A 24,134-nucleotide genomic window follows, 5' to 3' on the forward strand; every position below is an offset into this window, starting at 1 on the left:
GATTATATGTCTAATAGATTTATGTCGAATATCCGTTTATATCCGTGATCATATCCGATCCGATTCTCAAATATCCGAACTGTATCCATTTCTGATAAATGCGGATATGGTTAAGGTTTTTTCTTACCGAGGGTGATCCGTATCTGTATCCGTATCCGTTTATAAAAAGCGGATATCGATATGGTAAACATCATATCCGAACCGTATCCGCTTCGATAACACCCCTAACGACAACACAAACATGGAATCAGAAAATTATTCATGAATTATATAATAATTGAATTCATCTCACAAGCTAGAGAGATAGATTCATTCATTGAGTGATTGGCGAGATGATTTCGAGTGTCCTTCATAGGAAGAAGCGGTATGCATCATCACGTAAGCAACATGGTAATGTACCCCGAACCACGTAGTGTAATACGACACGAAATCGTCCCAATATGCCGGAAGACGTGAATTGGCCAAGCAAAACACGTCTTTTGAAACCTCGATCCCCGCGAAGGAGGATGTCGGTTCTTCCCGAATGATCCGCGAAGGGGCCAAACGAGGGCATGACAGAACCACAAATCATCTTGAAACCTCGATCCCCACGAAGGAGGACGTCGGTTCTTCCCGAGTGACCCGCGAAGGAGTCAAACGAGGATACGGAAAGCATAAAAGCTCATCCTCGTAAGAAGACGCTACGGGAGCCTCCCTCTCACTATGCTGAGAAGATGAGCGACTCCTATGAAATCGTGGTCGGCGTGGAGACATGGTTTACCTGCAACGAAAGTCAACGGATCAGGTACAATCATAAATCCAAGAACCCGAAATTTAAAAGGAAAATTATGAACTTTGACTAAAATCTTATAAACAAAATAGGATTTTACAGTTGAAGTCTAATTAAACCTATGGGTTTTATGCATGCAAACAATGGGTTCAAATTATATTTAAAACCTTCATGATCAACTTTTGGGTGAAATACCCAAAATACCCCTCATATTCAAGTTTAAATTTTAGCCACTAATACATTCGAATTTGGCCATGATCGAGGAAAGAAAACCATTGTCCTCAATATCTCACATTTCAGCTAATTTTGCAAATAAATCCATCTACAAGTTTTAGCCAATTTTGCAAATAAACCCTTCTACAAATTTCGGTCTAATTTGCACATACATCTCTCAAACTTTTGGTCATGGGTATGTAGTCCAAATTCTACAAATCTTAGCCCTAAAATTTTACCCTTTTGCAAATAAGCCCCTCTATAATGTTCGGTTGCCATTTTGCAAATAAACCCCTCAACAATGTTGGTCTTTTTTGCATAAAGCACCCATCAAAATTTCGGCCAAATGGGCATGAAATTTCAGTCCACTTTTGCACAAAATCACCTTAAAATTTTAGTCCACTTTTACACAAAAGCCCCTCAAAATTTCAACCCTAGTTTTGCACAAAAACACCCCAAATTTCGGCTATCTTCAAAACCCACATTCAAGATTCAATCTTTTCACAAAACCCACCTCATGAGGGCAAAAATCTATGACCTTTGCATACAAATTTATGTCATATCATCATTACAAGAATAAAGTCTCAATCTTTCTTGTAAAACCTATGGATTCTTAACTAAGAATGTAAGAAAAGAAAAAGTTCTTGAAGAGAAGGTTACCCAAATTGAGAGTTTGAAAACCCAACTCCAAAAGTCCAAGTCTTGAGCTTGAAGATGCAAAAAACACTAGCTTTTAGAGGAGACAAATTTCGGCCAAGAATAGAGGAGAGGATTTCCGAAATTTTGGGGGGTTTTTAAAGTGTAAAAGTTTGAGGGGTTTTAGAGTTCTTGGAGAGGAGAAGTTTGGGTTATGAGGAGTTGGATTTGGGAGGGGACTTGAGGAGGAAGAAGAAGTTTAGGTGGAAAAGAATTCTATTTGAAATTTGGGAGTTTAAGAGGGAAATGAAAGTACAAACATAACGAAACAATAAAGCAAAAAAAAAGGGGGGGGGGAGTGTCTCGTTAAGAGGGAAATGAAAGTACAAACATAACGAAACAATAAAGCAAAAAAAAAGGGGGGGGGGGGGGGGAGTGTCTCGGCCAATGGGCCGAGACACCCAAGGGTGTCTCGGCCTTGGCCGAGACACCTAAAGGTGTCTCGGATAAGGCCAAGACACCCACGGGTGTCTTGGACCAGGTCGAGCCCCCAGGTATTTTTCATGATCCTATTTCACCTAATTTTTCCGGTGATTAGTTATTCTGATGAAAATCAACACAAAATAACGCCGAACAATCCAAAACCCTAAGGTGAACGTCGGGCAACGCGAAACCCTAGGTCAACGCCACTCAACGCATTACGATGAAAAGTCAACGTCAGGCGATCCAAAACCCTAAGGTCAATGACGGTCAATGCGTAACCCTAGGTCAACGCCAGTCAACGCGTTGTGAGGAAAAGTCAACGGCATGCGATCCGAAACCCTAAGGTCAATGCCTGTCAACGCGTAACCCTAGGTTAACACCAGTCAACGTGTTGCGATGAAAAGTCAACGTCGGGCGATCTGAAACCCAAAGGTCAACACCGGTCAATGCGTAACCCTAGCTCAACGCCAGGCAACTTGTTGCGATAAAAAGTCAACATCGGGCGATCCGAAACCCTAAGGTCAATGCCAGTCAACGTGTAACCCAAGGTCAATGCCAGTTAACGCGTTGTGATGAAAAGTCAACTCCAGACGATCCGAAACCCTAAGGTCAATACTGGTCAATGTGTAACCCTAGATCAACGCCACTCAACGCATTGTGATGAAAAGTCAATGCCGGGCGATCCAAAACCCTAAGGTTAATGCCGGTCAATGCGTAACCCTAGGTCAACGCCAGTCAATGTGTTGTAATGAAAAGTCAACGTCGGACGATCCGAAACCCTAAGGTCAATGCTGGTCAACGTGTAACCTTAGGTCAACGCTATTCAACGCATTGCGATGAAAAGTCAACGCCGGGCGTTTCGAAACCCTAAGGTCAGCACTGGTCAACGCGTAACCCTAGGTCAACGCCAGTCAACACATTGTGATAAAAATGCCAGGCAATCTGAAACCCTAAGGTTAACACCAGTCAATGCGTAACCCTAGGTCATCGCTACTCAACGCATTACGATGAAAAGTCAATACCGGGCGATCCGAAACCCTAAGATCAACGCCGGTTAATGCGTAACCCTAGGTCAAAGACAGTCAACGCGTTGCGATGAAAAGTCAATGCCAGGCGATCCGAAACCCTAAGGTCAACGTCGGTCAACACGTAACCATAGGTCAACGCAGTCAACGCGTTGTGAAGAAAAGTTAATGCCAGACGATCCGAAACCCTAAGGTTAACACCGGTCAACTCGTAACCCTAGGTCAACGCCTCTCAACATGTTGTGATGAAAACTCAACGCCGGGCGATCCGAAACCCTAAGGTCAACACCGGTCAACGCGTAACCCTAGATCAACGTCAATCAACTTGTTGCGATGAAAGTCAATGTCGGGCGTTTCGAAACCCTAAGGTCAGCATTGGTCAACGCGTAACCCTAGGTCAACGCCAGTCAACACATTGTGATAAAAATGCCAGGCAATCTGAAACCCTAAGGTTAACACCAGTCAATGCGTAACCCTAGGTCATCGCTACTCAACGCATTACGATGAAAAGTCAATACCGGGCGATCCGAAACCCTAAGGTTAACACCGGTCAACGCGTAACCCTAGGTCAACGCCTCTCAACATGTTGTGATGAAAACTCAACGCCGGGCGATCCGAAACCCTAAGGTCAACACCGGTCAACGCGTAACCCTAGATCAACGTCAATCAACTTTTTGCGATGAAAGTCAATGTCGGGCGATCCGAAACCCTAAGGTCAACGCCGGTCAACACGTAACCCTAGGTCAATGTCAGTCAATACATTATGATGAAAGTCAATGTCAGGCGATCTAAAACCATAAGGTCAGCGTCGGTCAACGCATAAGCCTTGGTCAATGCCACTCAACGCATTGCGACGAAAAGTTAATGTCGGGCAATCCGAAACCCTAAAGTTCATGCCGGTCAACATGTAGCTCTGAGTCAACGTTGGTCAACATATTATGATGAAGATCGGTAGTTCTAAGTCAACTCAACGACACAAGCCAAAATCAACTCACCAGTTTTTGATTCAAGAAATCGATGACGGCCAGACGATAAACGCAGCGCCAAGAGAACTTCAGCTATTCGTCAAAATATCGAATAGACTAAAAATCAAAGGAGTCAAGAATCAAAGCTGAGTACAAGTCCTTTTACACTGACTGAAGGTTGGACCGATCATATCCAAAGTATTTCAGGCTCATCTATAAAAGAAACGAGACTGAAAATATTTTGTAGAACCTAAATGACTAGATTATGAATAAAAGACAACTCGTTTGTATTATATGTATAAAGATTAGGTCTTTTCATCGGGGAAATCCACGCTGCGGTGGGGCTTTTCTAGAGGTTCGGGATCTGAAATTGATGAAGGTTGGAGAGAAATATTACCTGCTTTTACCTCAGGCGTTGTTTTGGCCTTCGGCGTCCAAACTCGTTCGGATCTCGGCGATCTCTTAACTGCCTCTCCCTTTAGCATTTCTCGTGCTTTTTGGGTATTGTATGTATAAAGATTAGGTCTTTTCATGCTAAAAAGGTTGAGAACGAATTTTACAGATGTATTTAAGATCTGAAGATGATTTTAAAACGTGGTTAATCTAAAGAAAGAAGTTTGATTCATCATTTTGAGCTTTTATGTATGTTTTAGGGTTTTGAATATAAATATAATGCATAAAATCATGGTTATATATGTTAATTTTGTTTCCAGATATTTTTATCTGCGATAACATATTTGTATGAAAGATTCATGAAGTGTTTACCATGTTTGAATCACAAAACACGACGTGAACACGACACACACAAAAATCTGGAAAAAAACTGGATTTTGGGCTCACGGTCGACCGCCACGGTCGACCGCGTGTAGGGCAGATCTTTGATAATGCTGGAGCATCTTCAGAAGCCATCTCCTCGGTGGAAGAGGAGTCCGGATCTGCGATCTCAACCACGTTGGATGACGCGGGGACGTCGCATGGTGTAAGTGCAGAGGCGGCAACGGGGTCTTGGATTTTCGAACCGAAGGACCTGCAAACATTTATGAAGAGACCTGGGTAGTCTCTAGAGCCCGTCGCGGTCGACCGTCATGGTCGCCCGCCAGTCTGATGTTGGCCTGTATATGATTTTGGTTTGATTTTGGTTTGTCAAGCGTTTATCTCGACCTTGTGATGAGTAACTATAATGTTAAAACTTGTTAAACACCTAAGATGATGGTGAACTTCAGATGTGGACTCGCACACCGAGATATATGCACTTAGGCTTGGTTTGTGTTAAATTAACACACTTATGTCACAAGTTAAAATTTATAAATACACATGACTAGTATTTGATCTTTCACGTATCCGAAAATAGGAAGATAAAACCTATTACCGCAAAACGATTGAGTAAGAGTATTACAATAGTATCGTTATTACATGTATCCGGAGTAGGGAGATAATAAATCCTATTACCACAAAGCGATTGAGTAAGAGCATTACAGGAGTATCGCTATAGCACAAGATGATGTACACAGATATTTGATCAGTTGTAAGTTTTACTTCCATGATAGATTACCCGCGAGTAGGGTATTTTCTTTGAGATTTTGGTACACCCGTTATGGATGGTAGTTATATTCATTTTGGTTTGATTGACATCCTCTTATATTAGAGTAGGCTACTCGGATATAATTCGAGATGATGTATTTATTCTTTATGTTGGAGATTTGAGTATGTTTCCTTGATCTAAGAAGCTATGAAGCTTATATCTCGGCTAAAGCGAGACACTAGCTCTACTTAGTATCACCGCTAAGAGGCAATACTGAGGAAAAGAAAAAGGGGGAATGAAGAAGAAGGCTCCTTTGCTGCAGAAGGCTCGCTCACTCCTCGCTCCTAATTCGAGATGATGTATTTATTCTTTATGTTGGAGATTTGAGTATGTTTCCTTGACTATTTGTTTTTTATAGAGAGCTATATGAATGATTTGATATATGTAAGTATTGACTCTATTTTCTTATATATTCCTACCCCTTCCCCTTGGGAGAGGTAGTAATGATCTCGCTAACGCTTTGACGCTCGTTGCTTCTCCTCTTTCAGGTAGCGAGTCTGGCGCACGAAGAGTCGCAGGTTGATGGGACTTCTTAGTTGTCCAATTAGCTACTTATTATACTATGTAGTTATTGCAGAACTCCACATGTAGTTGATTATTTTCAGACTCTAGATTGGTATTTTAGTTTAGAGTTGAGAGCTTTTGTGAGACTTTGTTTATTTGACTCATTGTATTTTAGATCTAGTTTATACTCAGAGATATTTCTATTTTATTTCAGTTGGGCTCATTATTGATATTTCTTTTGCTTCTTCTATGTATATCCAGTGTTGCCTATTGCTATTTTTGCCTGTCTGTACCTTCACCTATTTATTATTTTCACTAGAGAGATAGTGATTGTGATGGTGAAACATGTCGTAGCATGGTGGTTGGTGCTTGGCAGGTTTGACAATCCGGGTTTCATTTGGGACTGTAGCCTTATGTGAACCCTGGGGCTTCATAGTTGGTATCAGAGCTCTAGTTCCAATATCCTTAGGATCATCCCCGTGTCATATTGTGGAGTTAGGATAGAGTTTACTAGGGATCATGTATACAGTCCGCTAGGAATCCTTAGTATGAGTGAGGACGTACTATATATGTACGTGAAAAATCTAAATTTTTTTAATGATCTATTTGCTTTGAATTATAAAGCATGATATGGGATACATGTGATATGATTTACTTATTGGTATATGTTATATCCTTCATGCTTGAGATCCTATTTACTATGTAATAAGCTTTATTTTGGAATAATAGATGTCAGGAAGAGGTCATGGACGCCGAGTTACTCGTGCTCAAGGAGTTGAGAAGGATGATAGGGAGCCCGAGCCACAGCAGGCTCCGTAGTACTTAGTGGATCTCATAGCGCCCTTGGAAACTCGTTTGGCAGCTATTGAGGAGCAATTAGTAGATCAGGTTCGACAGGGAACTCCCATTTAGGAGGAGATACCAGAGAGGACACCAGTAGTTACACCACCACCTCTAGTTGATGATGGAGTGGTTGAGCAGGAGCTTTGGCTTCATTTGGTAGAGAGGTACCAGCAGTTGAAGGCCTCAGAGTTTCATGGTTCGACGGACTCCATTGCGGCACACAAATGGAAGGAGGATGTAAGCAACATTCTGGACATGCTTAATGTGAATACTGTGCAAAAGCAAAGGTTAGCAGCTTTCAGTCTCAAGGGCGACGCAGGAGGATGGTATCGACTTCGTTTCACCCCAGAGCAGAGGATGACGGTTTCGTGGGAGACCTTTATATATCTTTTTGATGAGCAGTATATTTCGGCTGTTGCGAAAGTTAGAAAAGAGTTAGAGCTGGCTCGATTAGAGCAGGGGGGTATGTCTATCATCAACTTTGAGAGTAAGTTCATATCATTGCTTAGGTTCACCGGTATGTGGCACACAGAGGAGCGTTAGGCTCAGATGTTCCTGATGGGACTTCGTCTAGGGTTACGCTAGTACACAGTATCTCGGAGGTTTTAATGCGGGAGGTGGCAGATGCTGCCATGGCTCAGGAGACAGATACTTCCATATTCATCAAGGGCAAGGACAATGGTAAGTCAGGACAGTCCGAGGACAAAGGAAAAGGTAAGAGACCATTTGGAGGCTCAGGAGGACCCCATCAGCAGGGTAAGGGTCCGCATCAGCAGGGTCCCCATAAGAAGGGCCATCAGCAAGACCAGAGAGCACAGCAACAGCACCGATTTCAGGGGGCTTGTTACAATTGTAACAAGATTAGACACAGAGCAGCAGAGTGCCGCAGTGCACCCACAGCAGGCCAGCAGGGCAGGACTCAGCAGCATCAACAGAAACGCACTTAGGGACGTGGTCAAGGCCAGCAGCTGAGGATTGAGGCACCTCCAGCAGTCCCGAGGATTAAGGGACAGGTTCAAGTAGTCCAGGAAACCCAGTAGAGACAGATGACACCATTCACTCCATGTGATGCAGAACAGCAGACCGGTAGAGTGTATGCAGTTGTTCCTCGCGATCATGGTGCGAACGGAGCTGTGGTGGAAGGTACATTCCGTGTGAATTCCTATCCAACACGTATTCTTTTTTATTCTGAAGATTCGCATTCTTTTATCTCCAATGATTTTACGAGTAGACTTCAGCTTGTAGCTCGGCTGTTAGATTTTCTTTTATCTGTATCCACTTCGTTAGGAGAGATGTCTCTATTAGAGAATGTTTGTAAGAGATGCATCATCAGCTTGGACGATTCTGAGTTCGCGGTTGATTTGATCGTGTTGCATATGTCTGAATTCGATGTGATTCTTGGTATGGATTAGCTATCTTCCTACTATGTGAGTATCGACTGTTTTGTGAAAACAGTCAGTTTGCGAGCATTTGATGGGTCTGAGTTAGTGGTAGCTACCTCCAGAGGCAACCAATTTGCGGAGTCATTTCTGGCATACATAGAGGATGTAATATTGCGGGATCGGGGCGCAGATTTGAGTGAGATGCGAATAGTCTCAGAGTACCAGGATGTCTTCCAGGACATACCAGGATTACCTCCAGTGAGAGAGGTCGAGTTTTGCATAAAGTTGTAGCCAAGCACCGCACTGATTTCCCGAGCTCCTTACCGTATGGCGCCTGCTTAGATAAGGGAGCTACAGATCTAGATAGATGAGTTGTTGTCTCAGGGCTTCATTCGACGGAGTCATTCTCCATGGGGAGCACCGGTCCTCTTTGTGAAGAAGAAGGACGGGTGTATGCGATTATGTATAGATTATCACGAGTTGAACAAGGTCACTATCTGTAACAGGTACCCATTACCGAGGATCGATGACTTGTTCGACCAGTTGCAGGGTGCGCAGTGTTTCTCGAAGATAGATCTTTATTCTGGTTATCATGAGTTGCGAGTTCGGGAGATGGATATTCTCAAGACCGCTTTCTTGACTTGATATGGGTCTTTCGAGTTTCTTGTGATGCTATTTGGGCTGACCAATGCACCCGCAGTATTCATGGATTTGATGAATCAGGGTTTTCATCCTTATTTGGACCAGTTCATGATAGTTTTCATCGACGATGTTCTTATCTATTCGAGGTCGGAGGCCGAGCACGAGCAACATTTGAGGTTAGCATTGCAAATATTGAAAGAGCACCAGTTGTATGCTAAATTTAGCAAGTGTGAATTCTCATTATCAGATGTTAGATTTTTAGGCCATGTCATCAGCCGGGAGGGCATTACAGTAGATCCGGCTAAGATAGAAGTCGTACTTGATTGGGAGCCACCGAAGACAGTTACCGAGATTCGTAGCTTCTTAGGCCTAGCATGATATTACAAAAAATTCATTCAGGACTTCTCGAGGATTACCACACTGCTTACACACCTTACTAAGAAGGGTGTACAGTTTATTTGGAGCATAGAGTGCCAGAAGGCATTTGAGACTTTGAAGACTAAATTGACTTCAGCACCAGTTTTGGTTATTCCTAGCAGTGATAAGACTTTTATTGTCTACACTGATGCATCCTTATTTGGTCTTAGAGGTGTATTAATGTAGACCCAGAGAGTTGTAGCTTATATTTCGAGGTAGTTGAGGACTCATGAGAAGAACTACCCCACACATGACTTAGAGCTAGCAGAGGTGGTATTTGCACTGAAGGCGTGGAGACATTACTTGTACAGAGTACATTCTGAGTTATTCACGAATCACCAGAGTTTAAAATACCTCTTTTCTCAGAAAGAACTTAATCAGAGACAGTGTCGATGGATAGAATTTATTAAGGATTATGAATTTTCTATTCAGTACCATCCGGGAAAGGCGAATGTGGTAACAGATGAATTAAGCAGGAAGCGTCGTCGTGGGCTAGCAGCTTTGTGGTGTTCACTTCATCAGGATCTTAATATCCTTAGTCACTTTGATTTCAGGCCAGAGATTGGCGGGAGCCGTGTGTTTTTAGGAGCTTTATCTGTACAGCCATCTTGGAGAGATAGAGTGGTCGAAGCTCAGATAGAGGATTCTTAGATTCAAATCCGTAAGGGGGAGATTTCCAAAGAGTCCAAGGATGATTGGACTATAGGGATAGATGGAGGCCTTCGGATGAAGGGCAGAATTGTTATGCCGAATAATTTACAACTAAAGAAGGAACTTTTTGATGAGGCGCATCGTAGCAGATATACAGTGCATCCAGGCACGATGAAAATGTACAAGGATCTGAAGAGGCATTTTTGGTGGAGTGGTATGCGTAGAGAGATTTTAGAGTATGTGGCTAAGTATTTTACATATCAGCAGGTTAAGGCAGAACATCAGAGACCTGCAGGAACCCTACAGCCTTTACCCATTCCTGAGTGGAAGTGGGCAGATATTTCTATGGATTTCATAGTGAGGTTGCCTAAGTCAAAGAAAGGAAATGATTCTATTTGGGTTATAGTGAACAAATTGACTAAATCTGCACATTTCTTACCAGTGAGGAGGACTTATACGGCAGATATGTATGCGAGGATCTTCATTCGGGAGATTTTTAGATTGCATGGAGTCCTAGAGATGATTGTATCATATCGGGGTTCAGTCTTCACATCTCATTTTTGGAGGAGTTTTTAGGATGCTTTTGGCAGTCAGTTGTCATTTAGCAGTGTTTTTTACCCCCAGACAGATGGTCAGACCGAGAGGGTGAATCAGATCTTAGAGGACATGCTGAGAGCGTGCATTATGAATTTTCAGGGTAGCTGGGAGGATCACATCCCACTGATTGAATTTGCATATAATAATAGTTATCAAGCTACTATCGGGATGGCACCGTATGAAGCTTTTTACGGGAGACCTTGCAGATAACCCATATGTTGGGCAGAGCCAGAGGATAGTCTATTGATTGGTCCGGAGTTAATTAGACAGACCACTGAAAAGGTAGCATTGATTCGAGAGCGCATTCTTACAGCCCAGAGTCGGCAAAAGAGCTATGCAGATCAGCGGAGACGACCTTTAGAGTTTCAGGTCGGAGACTTAGTTATGTTGAAAGTATCACCGATGAAGGGCGTTCAACATTTCGGTAGACGGAGGAAGCTTGCCCCGAGATATGTTGGTCCTTTCGGGATCATCGAGCACATTAGAGCTGTTTCTTACAGGTTAGACCTGCCAACATCGATGTTGAGTATACACGATGTTTTTCATATTTCGATGCTTAAGAAGCATCTGTGAGATGATGAGCAGCAGAGAGTGATTGACTCACCAGAGATTAAGATTCAGGATGACTTGACTACCGTAGAGATTTCGGTGTGCATATTTGCAAGAGAGAATAAAAAGCTTAGAAATAAAGTCATTCCATTAGTGAAAGTTCAGTGGAACTGTCAAGGAGCCGAAGAGATTTCTTGGGAGAGCGAGGAGGATGTTCGTCGTGACTACCCGCACCTGTTTGGACAGGTATGATGTTGATGCTTTGATAATTGTCATTATCTATGGGGATATTGTCACCTGATCCTTAATCATTTGAAACATATGGTATATACATGAGGGTTTCCTTGTTTGGATTATTTCGCTCGACGTATCAATTTTGTTTAGTTAGGGATTTAGGTGAGAATGTTTGCATTCTAAGTTGTTAACTTTAAACATCATTGTGCTAATACTATGAGATGGGTGCAGAAGGTTTTCTATGTATGAAATACACCTTCTTAATGTGTTTTTCCTAGTTATTGAGCATTGTGATGCGACTGTGAATTTTGAAGACGAAATTCTCTTAAGGGGGGTGAATGTAAAACCCCGTTAATTTTTGAATGATATATTAATATGAGATTAATTATGATATATGGATATTTAGTATGATAAATATCATTTAATGCCATATGAGTATAATACCATGTGTTTTCCATCCGGTCGACCGCAGACGGTCGACCACGAAACCTACAGAGAATTTTTTCTCCTGTTTTGAGTTGGTTTCGGATTTCTAAACCTATATTTGTTTTCCCTGATATATATATATGAGTTTTTTCATGTTTTTCTCAGTTTTCCTAAGAACCCTAACAGCCACCAAACCCCCCCAAACCCTAGTTTGATTTCTTGGAGAAGATTGGAGGCTTTCGAGCGGGATCTTTTCTTGGTTTTTGGCTTTTGGAGTGGAGATCTCTTTTAACCTTGCTTCTAAAACATTTTTCAACAATCTCAGGCGAGTATCATCTCTGCTAACCCCCCTTCCAGCTTTCAAAATATTTTTAAAGAGATTTAAACATGTTTTGTAGAGCCTAAATGACTAGATTATGAATAAAAGACAACTCGTTTGTATTATATGTATAAAGATTAGGTCTTTTCATGCTAAAAAGATTGAGAACGAATTTTACAGATGTATTTAAGATCTGAAGATGATTTTAAAACGTGGTTAATCTAAAGAAAGAAGTTTGATTCATCGTTTTGAACTTTTATGCATGTTTTAGGGTTTTAAATATAAATATAATGCATAAAATCATGGTTATATATGTTAATTTTGTTTCTAGATATTTCTATCTGCTGTAACATGTTTGTATGTGATGATTAACTACAATGTTAAAACTTGTTAAATACCCGGGATGATGGTGAACATCGGATGTGGACTCGCACACCGAGATATGTGCACTTAGGCTTGGTTTGTGTTAAATTAACACACTTTTGTCACAAGTTAAAATATATAAATACACATAACTAGTATTTGATCTTTCACATATCCGGAAATAGGAAGATAAAACCTATTACCGCAGAACGATTGAGTAAGAGTATTACAATAGTATCGTTATTACATGTATCCGGAATAGGGAGATAATAAATCCTATTACCGTAGAGCGATTGAGTAAGATCATTACAAGAGTATCGCTATAGCATAAGATGATGCACACATAGATATTTGATCAGTTATAAGTTTTACTTCCATGATAGATTTCCCGCGAGTAGGGTATTTCCTTTGAGATTTTGGCACACTTGTTATGGACGGTAGTTATATTCGTTTTTGTTTGGTTGACATCCTCTTATATTAGAGCAGGCTACTTGGATGTAATTCGAGATGATGTATTTATTCTTTATGTTGGAGATTTGAGTATGTTTCCTTGACTATTTGTTTTTCATAGAGAGCTATATGAATAATTTGATATATGTAAGTACTGATTCTATTTTCTTATATACCTACCCCTTCCCCTGGAGAGAGGTAGTGATGATCTCACTAGTGCTTTGACGCTCGTTGTTTCCCCTCTTTCAGGCAGCGAGTCTGGCGCACGGAGAGTCGCAGGTTGATGGGACTTCTTAGTTGTCCAATTAGCTACTTATTATACTTTGTAAATATTGCAGAACTCCACATGTAGTTGATTATTTTTAGACTCTAGATTGGTATTTTAGTTTAGAGTTGAGAGCTTTTGTGAGACTTTGTTTATTTGACTCATTGTATTTGAGATCTAGTTTATACTCAGAGATATTTCTATTTTATTTCAGTTGGGCTCATTATTGATATTTCTTATGCTTCTTCTGTGTATATCCAGTGTTGCCTATTGTTATTTTTGCCTGTATGTACCTTTACCTATTTATTATTTCCACTAGAGAGATAGTGTTGTGATGGTGAAACATATCGTAGCATGATGGTTGGTGCTTGGCAGGTTTGATAATCCGGGTTTCATCTAGGACTGCTGCCTTGTGTGAACCCTGGGGCGTCGCACTAAACCTTGCTGAAATTCGTGGCTCTTGGCTCTGAAGTTTGGCATCACCTCCTCGTCTTGATAATAATTCGCCCCCTGAGAAAGAAGGCCTTAGGCTTTTATTTATAGGGCCTCGGATTAAGGGTATTTTAATAAGAACAAAGGATTTGACCCTATCTTTAGTTAACAACTATCCACTCACGTTTAGATATGATTTGAAGGTAGTTATGGAGGTTCCGAAATAGAAGAAACTGGTCGAAACAAACCGAAACACATTTTGATGGTTACGGACACAAGTCGGCGACTGCTGACTGACACGTTTTGGTGGTTACAGACACAAGTCGGCGCCTGCTGACTGACAGGGGATGTGGGTCAGACAGACCTGACCCGTGATGGCCGTGGGTCACCAATTGGTGACCCGTAGTACTGTGGCATGGGTCACCAATTGGCGACCCGCGGTTACTGTAGCGCGGGTGACCCGCGGTTACTGTAGCAGCCTTAACTCACTCATCTGACCTCGGAATGAGGTGATTCAAGATGCATTAGAAAGCTGACGAAGAGACCTTCAACGTTTATCTTTGAATTTTTCCAAATTCGAATTGTATTATGGTAAAAATATTAATTCTTTGTGCGTGCCACTTTGAGGTGTTTGACACTTTCTGCCTTCTCCGGACATGTATCGCGCATTTCGTTATTCTGTTGACTTGTACACTCCAATGACTCACTTTGTATATACGTTAGCCACCTGGCCTTGGTCTACCCACCTTGTGGTGGCTCGGCACTATGCCTAGCTACCTGGCCATGGCCAAGTCGTTTTGATGCGACTCAGCTGCCAAGGAATTCTCAGGACTTTCTGGTTTAGTCTTGTTCCGTCGTTTTGCGCATTTCGTCATTTCGCTGACTTGTACACTTCACCGATTCGCTTCATGTATTTTGTTAACTTGAAGGTGGCTGAAGAGTGCGTAGGCCACTTAGAGGTGGGTGATGAGCACACAGGCCACTTGGAAGTGGCTGATGAGCGCGTGGGCCACTTGGAGGTGGCCGGTGAATGTGCGGGCCACTTGGTAGTGGCTTGGTTGAGCCACCGCGAGCCACTTGGAGGTCTGGCCGTGAGCACGCGTGGGGCCATTTTGGTAGGGTAGTCCCGTCGAACACACGGCCGCTCACTTTGGAGCGTGACCGTTGTAACGGCTCGCGGGCCATTTGGAGGTGGTCGGTGAGCATGCGACCACTTGAGGTGGCTGAGTGAACACGTAGGCCATTGGAGGTGGTCGCGTGAGCACGCAGGCTTACTTTGGAGGTGACTGTGTGAGCGCATGTGGCCACTGGCAGGTGGGTCGGTGAGCACGCAGTCCACTTGGATGCGGGCGCCGTGTGAGCGTGCGGTCCATTAGAAGTGGCCGGTGCAGCACGCGCCGGCACTTGGAACGGGGCCGGTGAGCACGCAGGCCACTTGGAGGTGACTGGTGAGCGCATGGGCCACTGGAGGTGGTCGGTGAGCACGCAGTCCACATGGAGGGGGCCGGTGAGCGCACGAGCCACTTGGAGATGGTCGGTGAGTACGCAGGCCACTTGGAGGTGGTCAGTGAGTGCGTAGGCCACTTAGAGGTGGTTGATGAGCGTGCGAGCCACTTGGAGGTGGCCGGTGAATGTGCGGGCCAGTTGGAGGTGGCTGGTTGAGAAGAACTAAACTAGAAGATTGAATATTAAAGATTAAAGATTAAAGGAAAAGATTTTCTTAAAAAAATGAGTCCTCTTTCTAGTGTTTTTAATTTCACCCTCTAGTTAGTTTTTTCACATTAGAGACAATTAGAAACTAATTAAAAATAAAATTTTTCTCTTTTGGACCCTAATAAAATCCACTCTCCACTTAGACAACTACTAACAAGAGAATAAATTCAAACAAAAACTATCTTTCTCATACTTGTTTGATTGTTGACCCTAATTAAAAAATATTTTCTTTTGCATCCTTTTCTAGTTGCTTTTAGTTCTTCGGGTTTCATTGTATATAGTTAGTAGGAATTCACAAAAATAATTTGAGCATTTTGATTTGAGCACTCACTTGAAAATACTCTTAAGGGAAAAAAACCCTCTAATTAACATAAGGTGAGAGATTTATCACCCTTTTCTTAACCTACATATCACTAATTCCTTACTATACAAACTCAAGCCTTCTAAAACTCGTTAGGCATTGGTCCCTACGGAATCGAGCTCATTAATGAACAAAAAATTATTAAGTGAATTGTTTACAAGAAATTCTTAAATGATCTGGTTTACATTTACTTTAATCTGGTGGTGTCTAAGGAAAGGTTTAGGGATTGTGTAAAACATATTGCAAGTAAAGAGGTACGTGATTATTCCTTAGCCTCCCTCCAGTACTATCCTTAACTGACTAACTAATCAAGTATACTTTAATCTTTTCACTAAAAAATTTTTTGGTTAAGCACTGGTCTTGTTGAGTTTAGGCTTAACCCTAGAATTAGGGGAGATTGTTTTAAGTGGTTGCTCTTGATTTATTTAGTTATGTTTCTCTTTTATCATTCTTCTTTTCTTTCACTAATCTTTTTGGTCCTTTAATTTTCCTAAAAAAACTTAATCAACTTTTTTCTAGATTTTTTCCAAATTTTCATTTTAGATATTAAAAAATAAAATAAAAAAATAAAAAATTAAAATAAATTTATTTTATTATATGCAAGTTTGGATTAGAGATAATACCAATCGCTTAATCCATGTTGCACCAACTTTTGAGACTATAGAAATAGCAAATCCTAATCCACCCGTTTTTCAATATATGTGTTATCCTATGAGGAATGCAATTCCATCTTGTATTAGGCTTTCTTATATTAATGGAGCTAATTTTGAGCTTATAGCTCGCTTCATAAACATGCTTCTAAAGTTTTTAGGAAATGAATCCGGAGATGGATACATTTTTATATCCGATTTTGAGAAAGTTTGTCTTATAATTAAGATAAGAGAGCTATCTAAGCTCGTGTTTAAGCTTAGATTTATCATATTTACTCTTATGGACAAAGCCAAGACATGGCTATATAGCTTACTAATAAATTCCATCTCAACCTAGGATATATTTATTACCATTTTCTTAAAAACTTCTCAGTTTATAAAATGGTAAAGCTTAGAATCAGTATTAAAAATTTTAAGATAGTCCCAGGAGAGACATCCTAGAAGTATTTTGATAGGTTTAGTGACCTTCTTTTCCAACATCTTCATCATGGTCTAGAGAAGTGGCATACCAAATTATCTATGAAAGATTGGATTATTCTTCAAAGACATCCTTAGAATCTATATGCCAAGAGGATTTTATAAAGAAAAATGACGATGAAGCTTGGGAAATTTTAGAGAGTTTGTCTGAAAATACATACAGTGAGAGACTATGATGAAAGAGTTTTATCAATTCTCCCAACTAAACCCAGTGAACTTTCTCTACACTTAAACATAGTCTCTGAAGAAAAGATGGCTACAATTATGCGTATGTTAGAAACACTTGAAATCAAGGAACGAGCTCTGGCTCAAATCAACCAAGTTTCTACCTCAATATATCATAACTGTCATTCTCCAACTCATGTTTTAGAGAAATATCCTCTCTTAGAAAATAATCAACTACTACAGCAGATGAACGCTGCATTTTAGCATCCTAGAAATTATCTATTTTCTTCAAGTTATAATCCAAGTTGGAGAAATCATCCAAATTTTATATGGAATTAGGAAATTGTTTTAGGAATTAAAATTTCTCTCCCACTTCATCCTAATAGTTTCCTAGAGGAAACATAGTCTACAATGAACAATTTTTAACAATCCAATATGCTATATTCAAACTAGCTTCCCGATCATCAAGTAGTAAATTCTATTCCTCTGAGTTTTGATCATGAAAAATATTTTAGTGTCCTAGAAAAGAGTTTAGAGGACATGATTAAAGCTTCTACACAAAGCACAATCATGTTAACTCAGTCATCCAACACTTTGAATTTCTTCATGCAGACAATCGGTTAAATAATCAACTCAAATACTCAAGCAATAGCTAGGTTAGAAACCTAACTTTGTCAACCAGCTAGTGTCATGAGTGAAAGAAAGAAAGAAAATTTTTGAGCCAACCTATTGCAAACCTTAAGGACATGGGGTCAAGTTCAATCTACCTAGCTTAAATGAATATTGTAATCAGGGAAACATATGTATAATCAAGTTAGAGTCCCTACATATCAAACTCCTTCTTCCTCTTCTCCTGTTCAAAATACCCCTTCTGATAAATCAACTCCTTCTGATAACCAAGAAGATGAACCCAAAACTGAGACTAATCTAGATAGATATAAGCTCATTGCTCCCTTTTTAGATAGACTCGGACCTAGGATAAACTCTTCCCAATTTGAGAAAATCTAAGAAACTTTCAAATAGATCAATGTCAATATTCCTCTCTTAGATGCGATTGAACAAATCACCTCTCATGCAAAAGTTTTGAAGTATTCGTGCACTAAAAAGAAATCACTAATGTTTCCAAGAAAGTCTTATTAGCTAATAACATCGGTGACATACTTTCAAAGCCCATGCACTTAAAATTTAAGGATACTAGTTGTTCACTATTTCATGTGTTAAAGGAAATACCTTCATTGATACTTCTAGGCTTAGGAGTTAGTGTGAATCTTCTTCCTTATTTAGTCCAAAAAAAGATAGGGGTAGGTAAATTGAAATTAACCATATGCACTCTAAATTAGTTAATAGATTTGTAAAAGTACTTAAGGGAGAGATAGAGGATGTTTTAAATAAGGTTAGGGAGTTTATTTTTCCTCTTGATTTCATAGTCTTGTAAATACAGCCATTTTCCAATTTTTAGGGTCATTTTTCCTCTTGATTTTATAGTCTTAGAAATATAGGACTTTTCCAATTTTAAGGGTCAAATCCTAATTATTCGAACTAGACCGTTCTTAGTAACTTCAAATTCCTTGATCAATTGCAGAACTGGTCGAATAAGTTATCTTTTGGGAATATGACTAATTAAATTTAATATTTGTAATCTAGGAAAATAGCACCAGTGATCCATCATATCAACTCCGAGAGGTGAATTTTATCTAGGAAATTTCTACTAAACAACAAGAAGAAGAGTGCGAGTTAGATTTTTGTTTATCTAACTTGAGTTTTGAGGAGATATTTAATGAGGAAATTAAATTATTAGAAGAGCTAGATCCGCAGTAGATTATGTATCTGTATTAAGATAACTACTTGAATCTTTGATACATAACACTGAGTACATTTCGTCTGTCTATAGAGGAAACCCCAAAATTTGGGCTTAAACCTTTACCTGAAAATTTGGAGTATGCTCATTTAGGGGAGAATGAGACTTTGCATATAGATATGATAACCTTTTGCATCAATTTTTGTGAATTCATTATAGATCATTGGGTAACCTCTTGAACATTGGCCATTTTTCATGCAGTGCGATTGTAGGTTATGAATTCTACATGGCCCATATATCATATAAGTGGTTTACCAATTCCTACAATAACGAATCAATTTCTTTATTTGGAATTTCAGTGCAAATTGTTTTATCAATTTGCTTTGTTGTTCTAATTTTTTTTCTTTTGGGCATTTTTATCAATATATATATGTGCATGAGGAAAACCTTGTTTTGAACAACTGAAAGACCTGCAAGAATCATTGTTATGATATTATCCTTGAAAGAATGGACTAAGGAAACTAAGGGATAGAAAGTGCTTAAAAATTAAGTGAGGCTATAAACTCTTATGTGCAATGGCCTTTCCAAGTCTTGATTTCCTAGTTAACTCACCAAACATTTATCATAGAATTATCAAAAGAACAATTGCAATAATATCGGCTCGATCTAGGCCTTTTTTCCACGTATTAGCTTCAAGTATCATCTATTTCGATCCAATTTGGATTGCATGAAAAAATGATGAACAAATCAAGCACTCCAATCCAAAAAGAAACTTTCATTGCATATTAATAAATTTGCACGATGTATCTTGGACCATCTCTAAATAAGGATGTCAATACTATTTTCCCCCCACTAGTGCTATATTAGTATCGCCAACCTTTATGTGTCATGTAGACCGCTGTATAGTTTGCCACAAAGTGTCCTTGTTTATTTCTAGTCCAACGTAGATGATCTTTTCTGACTGCTACATAAGCATCAACTATGATTATTGAAGAAGCCTTCCACCTTGCAAAAGAGTTGTGCCCTTAATTATGTGTTGCTGAAGTAGATATACATAATAATCTTTCATACTCATTTTTATTCTTTTTCTTTATTTTCCATTAGGGTTATTGTAAAACCCCGTAAAATTTGAAAATATTATGATAAATAGTGATAAATGATTTTTATTATGATTGATATCATTTTGAGATGAATGATTATGATTGTAATCGATTTGAGATCGATTAAGTACATATATGTGGATATAATAGAGCAAACATGCACGGTGCACATAAACCAGTCGGCAAAAAATGCCACTGATCGGTCGACTGATTCCCTTCAATCAGTCGACCGATGGGTGCCCATTAGTCGACCGATCCAAGAGGACCATTCGACCGATCGGATACACAGGCAGATTTTAGTTTCGGGTCAGGATTAGGGCCTGTTTGATCACACATGTGTATATATCATACATGCCCGTTTTCCTCTCTTTCTTTTCATCATCTATCACGTCCCAGCAGCCACCAAAACCCTAGAACATCAGTTTTGAGTTTTGGGAGAGAATTGTGAGGAAAAAGCCTAGAGGAGGGTGAGATCAACAGAGTTTGGTGAAAGAGGATCGAGACTCTCGCGTGTTTGGGAGTTCACTACGAATGTTGAGACAAGATCATCTTCCTTCAGACCTATTAATAGTAATAATTCATGTTTTTAGTATGTATAATTGGTTAATCTAATATTAGAGCTTAATTTGATTTTTTTTAAAACCTAGCTTTTGATGTTAGATCTTTAATCAATGAAGAGATCAGTAGAACTAATCCTTAATTAATAAAAATAGATGATCATGATCATTAGAGTTATAATTTATTGTTAATTTACATTTTAAACTGTTATAAAACCCTAATAAATCGAATAATTTGAGGGTTTGATGATTAGGATGTTAAACCCTAAGTTTATGATATCTAGATGATATGATCTTGTTTAGATACATTTATGTTTGTGTAATGATCAGAATTAATAACGTTTTTACTAATCATGTTAATAAAATACGAGAAATGAGAAAATTACAAAATACAAAAATCTAGAAATTAAACTCCTAGTCGGTCGATCGATCCCAAGTGATCAGTCGACTGATCATGTCATCCAGGAAGTTCAATTCCTTTCTAGTCGGTTGACTGATCATTAACAATCAGTCGACCGATGGGCATTACAAAAATTAGAATTTTTCTTGATGAGTAGTCGACCGACTGGTGAAGACCAGTCGACCGGTAGGGCCTTCTTCTTGTGCATGTTTATGCAAGTTGGTCATCGGTCTTCCGATGCCCTAGGGCAGTCGATCGACAAGTTGCTTTGTCGTAATGATAATTCTTGCGTGTTGTTCATGAATACATGTTTCGAGACATACAATGATTTACACACGCGACCATAGATGTACTCCTATGGAGATTTAGCACACACGGACCTCCAAAAGGGGATAATTACAAGTATTGTTTTGACCATGACCGGGAGACGTATAGTTAGAATAACATACGTGTGTTTATGGATACCGTTGATGAGCACAACTCGATATTGCTTAGGGTAGTGTGTCGGTATACTGTTGAAGTAGGTCGTCGAGCTGTATTTGCAGGATACCTGAATAGGTAGTCTGTTCTGCATAGCGATGCAATGAGGCTAGTGAGCCGTATACGCAAGATACCTAATTAGGTAGTTCTTTCCGCATGGTGATGCAATGAGGCTAATGAGCCGTGCTTGTAGGATGCCCGAGGAGGTAGTCCGTTCTGCATGGTGATATGATGAGGCTAGTGAGCCGTATTTTCTTAGGATGCCTGAACATGTAGTCCATTCTGCATGATGATGTGATGAGCTATGAAACTTTACAAGAGATAGTAATGTGCAACTTTTGACAGATTAAGTCGTAGGCGGGAGTTAATTATGAACATAGTTCACCATAGGGTTATATTGTGATGGGATATATTATACTATGAGATATACAGGATTATGTACTTGTATATGTAACACCTACCCAAGGGTAGCGTGAGATGTTTGGTTTGACATTTTCTTTACACTGTTTGGGGATAGTATTTTTTCATGCACTTCTTTAATATTTATTCTTAGCCTAAAATTAATATTTAGTGATTCACAATTTGAGATACATGGTATATACATGAGGGTTTCCTTATTTGGATTATTTCACTCGATGTACCAGTCTCGTATTGTGGATTTTTAAGTATTAACCACATTTAGTATATGGTAAATGGTTTAGGTAGACTATGCATATTTTAGGTAGAACCTCTATCATATGTAATAGCCCTTCTCCTGGGGGCGAATGGAGATGATCTTGCTAGCGTTCTGACACTGTTATTTTCCCTACTTTTCAGGCAGCAGATCAGAGTTTTGGAGAGCCGTCGGTTGACGGAGTTTCTGCATAATCGTCGTATTTTCTTAATAGTCAGCTTATTCTCCACATTAGTCTAGTAGTTGTTTAGTTGACTTATAGCCTTGTATTTCATTTTGGAAGGATATGTACCTTAGTACTATTTAAGTTAACTCTTATGTATTGAGATATTTCATTTATGTTTTGGACATCAGTTGTACTTCATTTATTTCAGTTGGAACATGATTAATATTATTTTGATAGGTCTTTCCTTTATCATGTTCATTGCATTCTTATCTTTATCTTATCTGTTTGTACCTATACTTAATTATTGGATTCCACTAGAAAAATATTACTGTGATGGTGAAACGTGTTCTTGCAAAGTGTGGGTGCATGGTAGGTATGACATCTTTGGGTTCACCTTAGACTGCAGCATTATGTGAAATCAAGGGCATTACAGCTGGTATCAGAGTCTAGTTCTAGAATCCTTAGGATCATTCTGTATCGAGTTGTGGAGCTAGGATAGAGTTTTCTAGGATTCATGTATAGAGTCTGTTAGGAATTCCTAGTATGAGTGAGGATGTTATACGTATACCTCAAAAATTACAAATTTTTTTTTATGAAGACTATCTTACTTTGAATTATAAAGTATGTTGTGAATGATATGTGATATGTTTTTCTATTGTCATATGTTATGTTACTTATGCTTGAGGTCTCATTTAGTGTGTCTTATAAGCCCTCCTCTTGAAATTACAGATGTCAAGACGAGGATGCGGTCGGAGAGGATCCCGTGCTCAGGGAGTTGGGCAAGCTGATTCAGAGCCCGAGCCGTAGCAGGCTCCGTAGTACATGATCGACCTCATAGCACCGCTTGTAATCTAGTTAGCAGCGATTAAGGAGCAGATGGCTCAACAAAGTCCGCCAGCGACACCACCATCTGTGGTTCCACCAGTTATGCCAGCTGATCTTATTACAGAGGTGACACCATAGGTTACGCCACCACCAGCTACTGATAGGGCCGCAGAATAGGAGGCTTGGCTTCGTTTGGTGGAGAGGTAACAGAAGATGAGAGCACCAGAGTTTCATAGCATATCTGATTCAATTGCGGCACATAAGTGGAAGGAGATGTGGGGAACATTTTAGACATGCTTAATGTCGACACCGTCCAGAAGTAGAGGTTAGCAGCTTTTAACCTCAAGGGTGATGCCGGAGGATGGTACAAGCTTCAGTTCATCCCAGAGCAGCGAATGACGCTTACTTAGGAGGACTTCACTTACTTTTTCGATGAGAAGTACGGTTCTCTGACTATCGGCAAAGCGCCGGGAAAGCAGGTTAGCAGCTATCCAGATTCGAGCCAGAGCAGACATTCTGTAAATGATTATGAGAGTAAATTCATGAGCTTAATTCAATTCACGGGCATGTAGTAGATAAGAGAGCATTAGGCTCAGATATTTCTGATGGGACTTCGTCTAAACCTTTGTCGTTACCTTGTCTCTAGACAATTCCAATCAGTACGAGAGGTAGCCAACGCGGCTATCTCATAGGAGATAGAGACCGCTCTCTTTCAGAAGAACAAGGAAGGCAAATCTAAAGCAGGACAGCTTGATGACAAGGGAAAGGGCAAGAGATCATTTTCAGTACCCGGTATGTGCGTCAAAAATTACCTATAGGTCCTAAACTTAGCTCAAGACAAAGAGAAGATGAAGAATGTCATCATCTAAGTCAGAGAGGACTAGCCAAAGCAAAAGGATGCAACAAAGAACGCAAAACACTGCAGAAAAGGACTCGGAGTTGTCTTACTGTTAGTGAGATAGTCTCCACGATCTTGTGTATCCGAGACAGTATAGACTGTCTCGGAAACACGAGACAATGGG

Source organism: Asparagus officinalis, chromosome 4 (assembly GCF_001876935.1).
Source record: "Asparagus officinalis chromosome 4, Aspof.V1, whole genome shotgun sequence".
NCBI lineage: Eukaryota > Viridiplantae > Streptophyta > Magnoliopsida > Asparagales > Asparagaceae > Asparagus > Asparagus officinalis.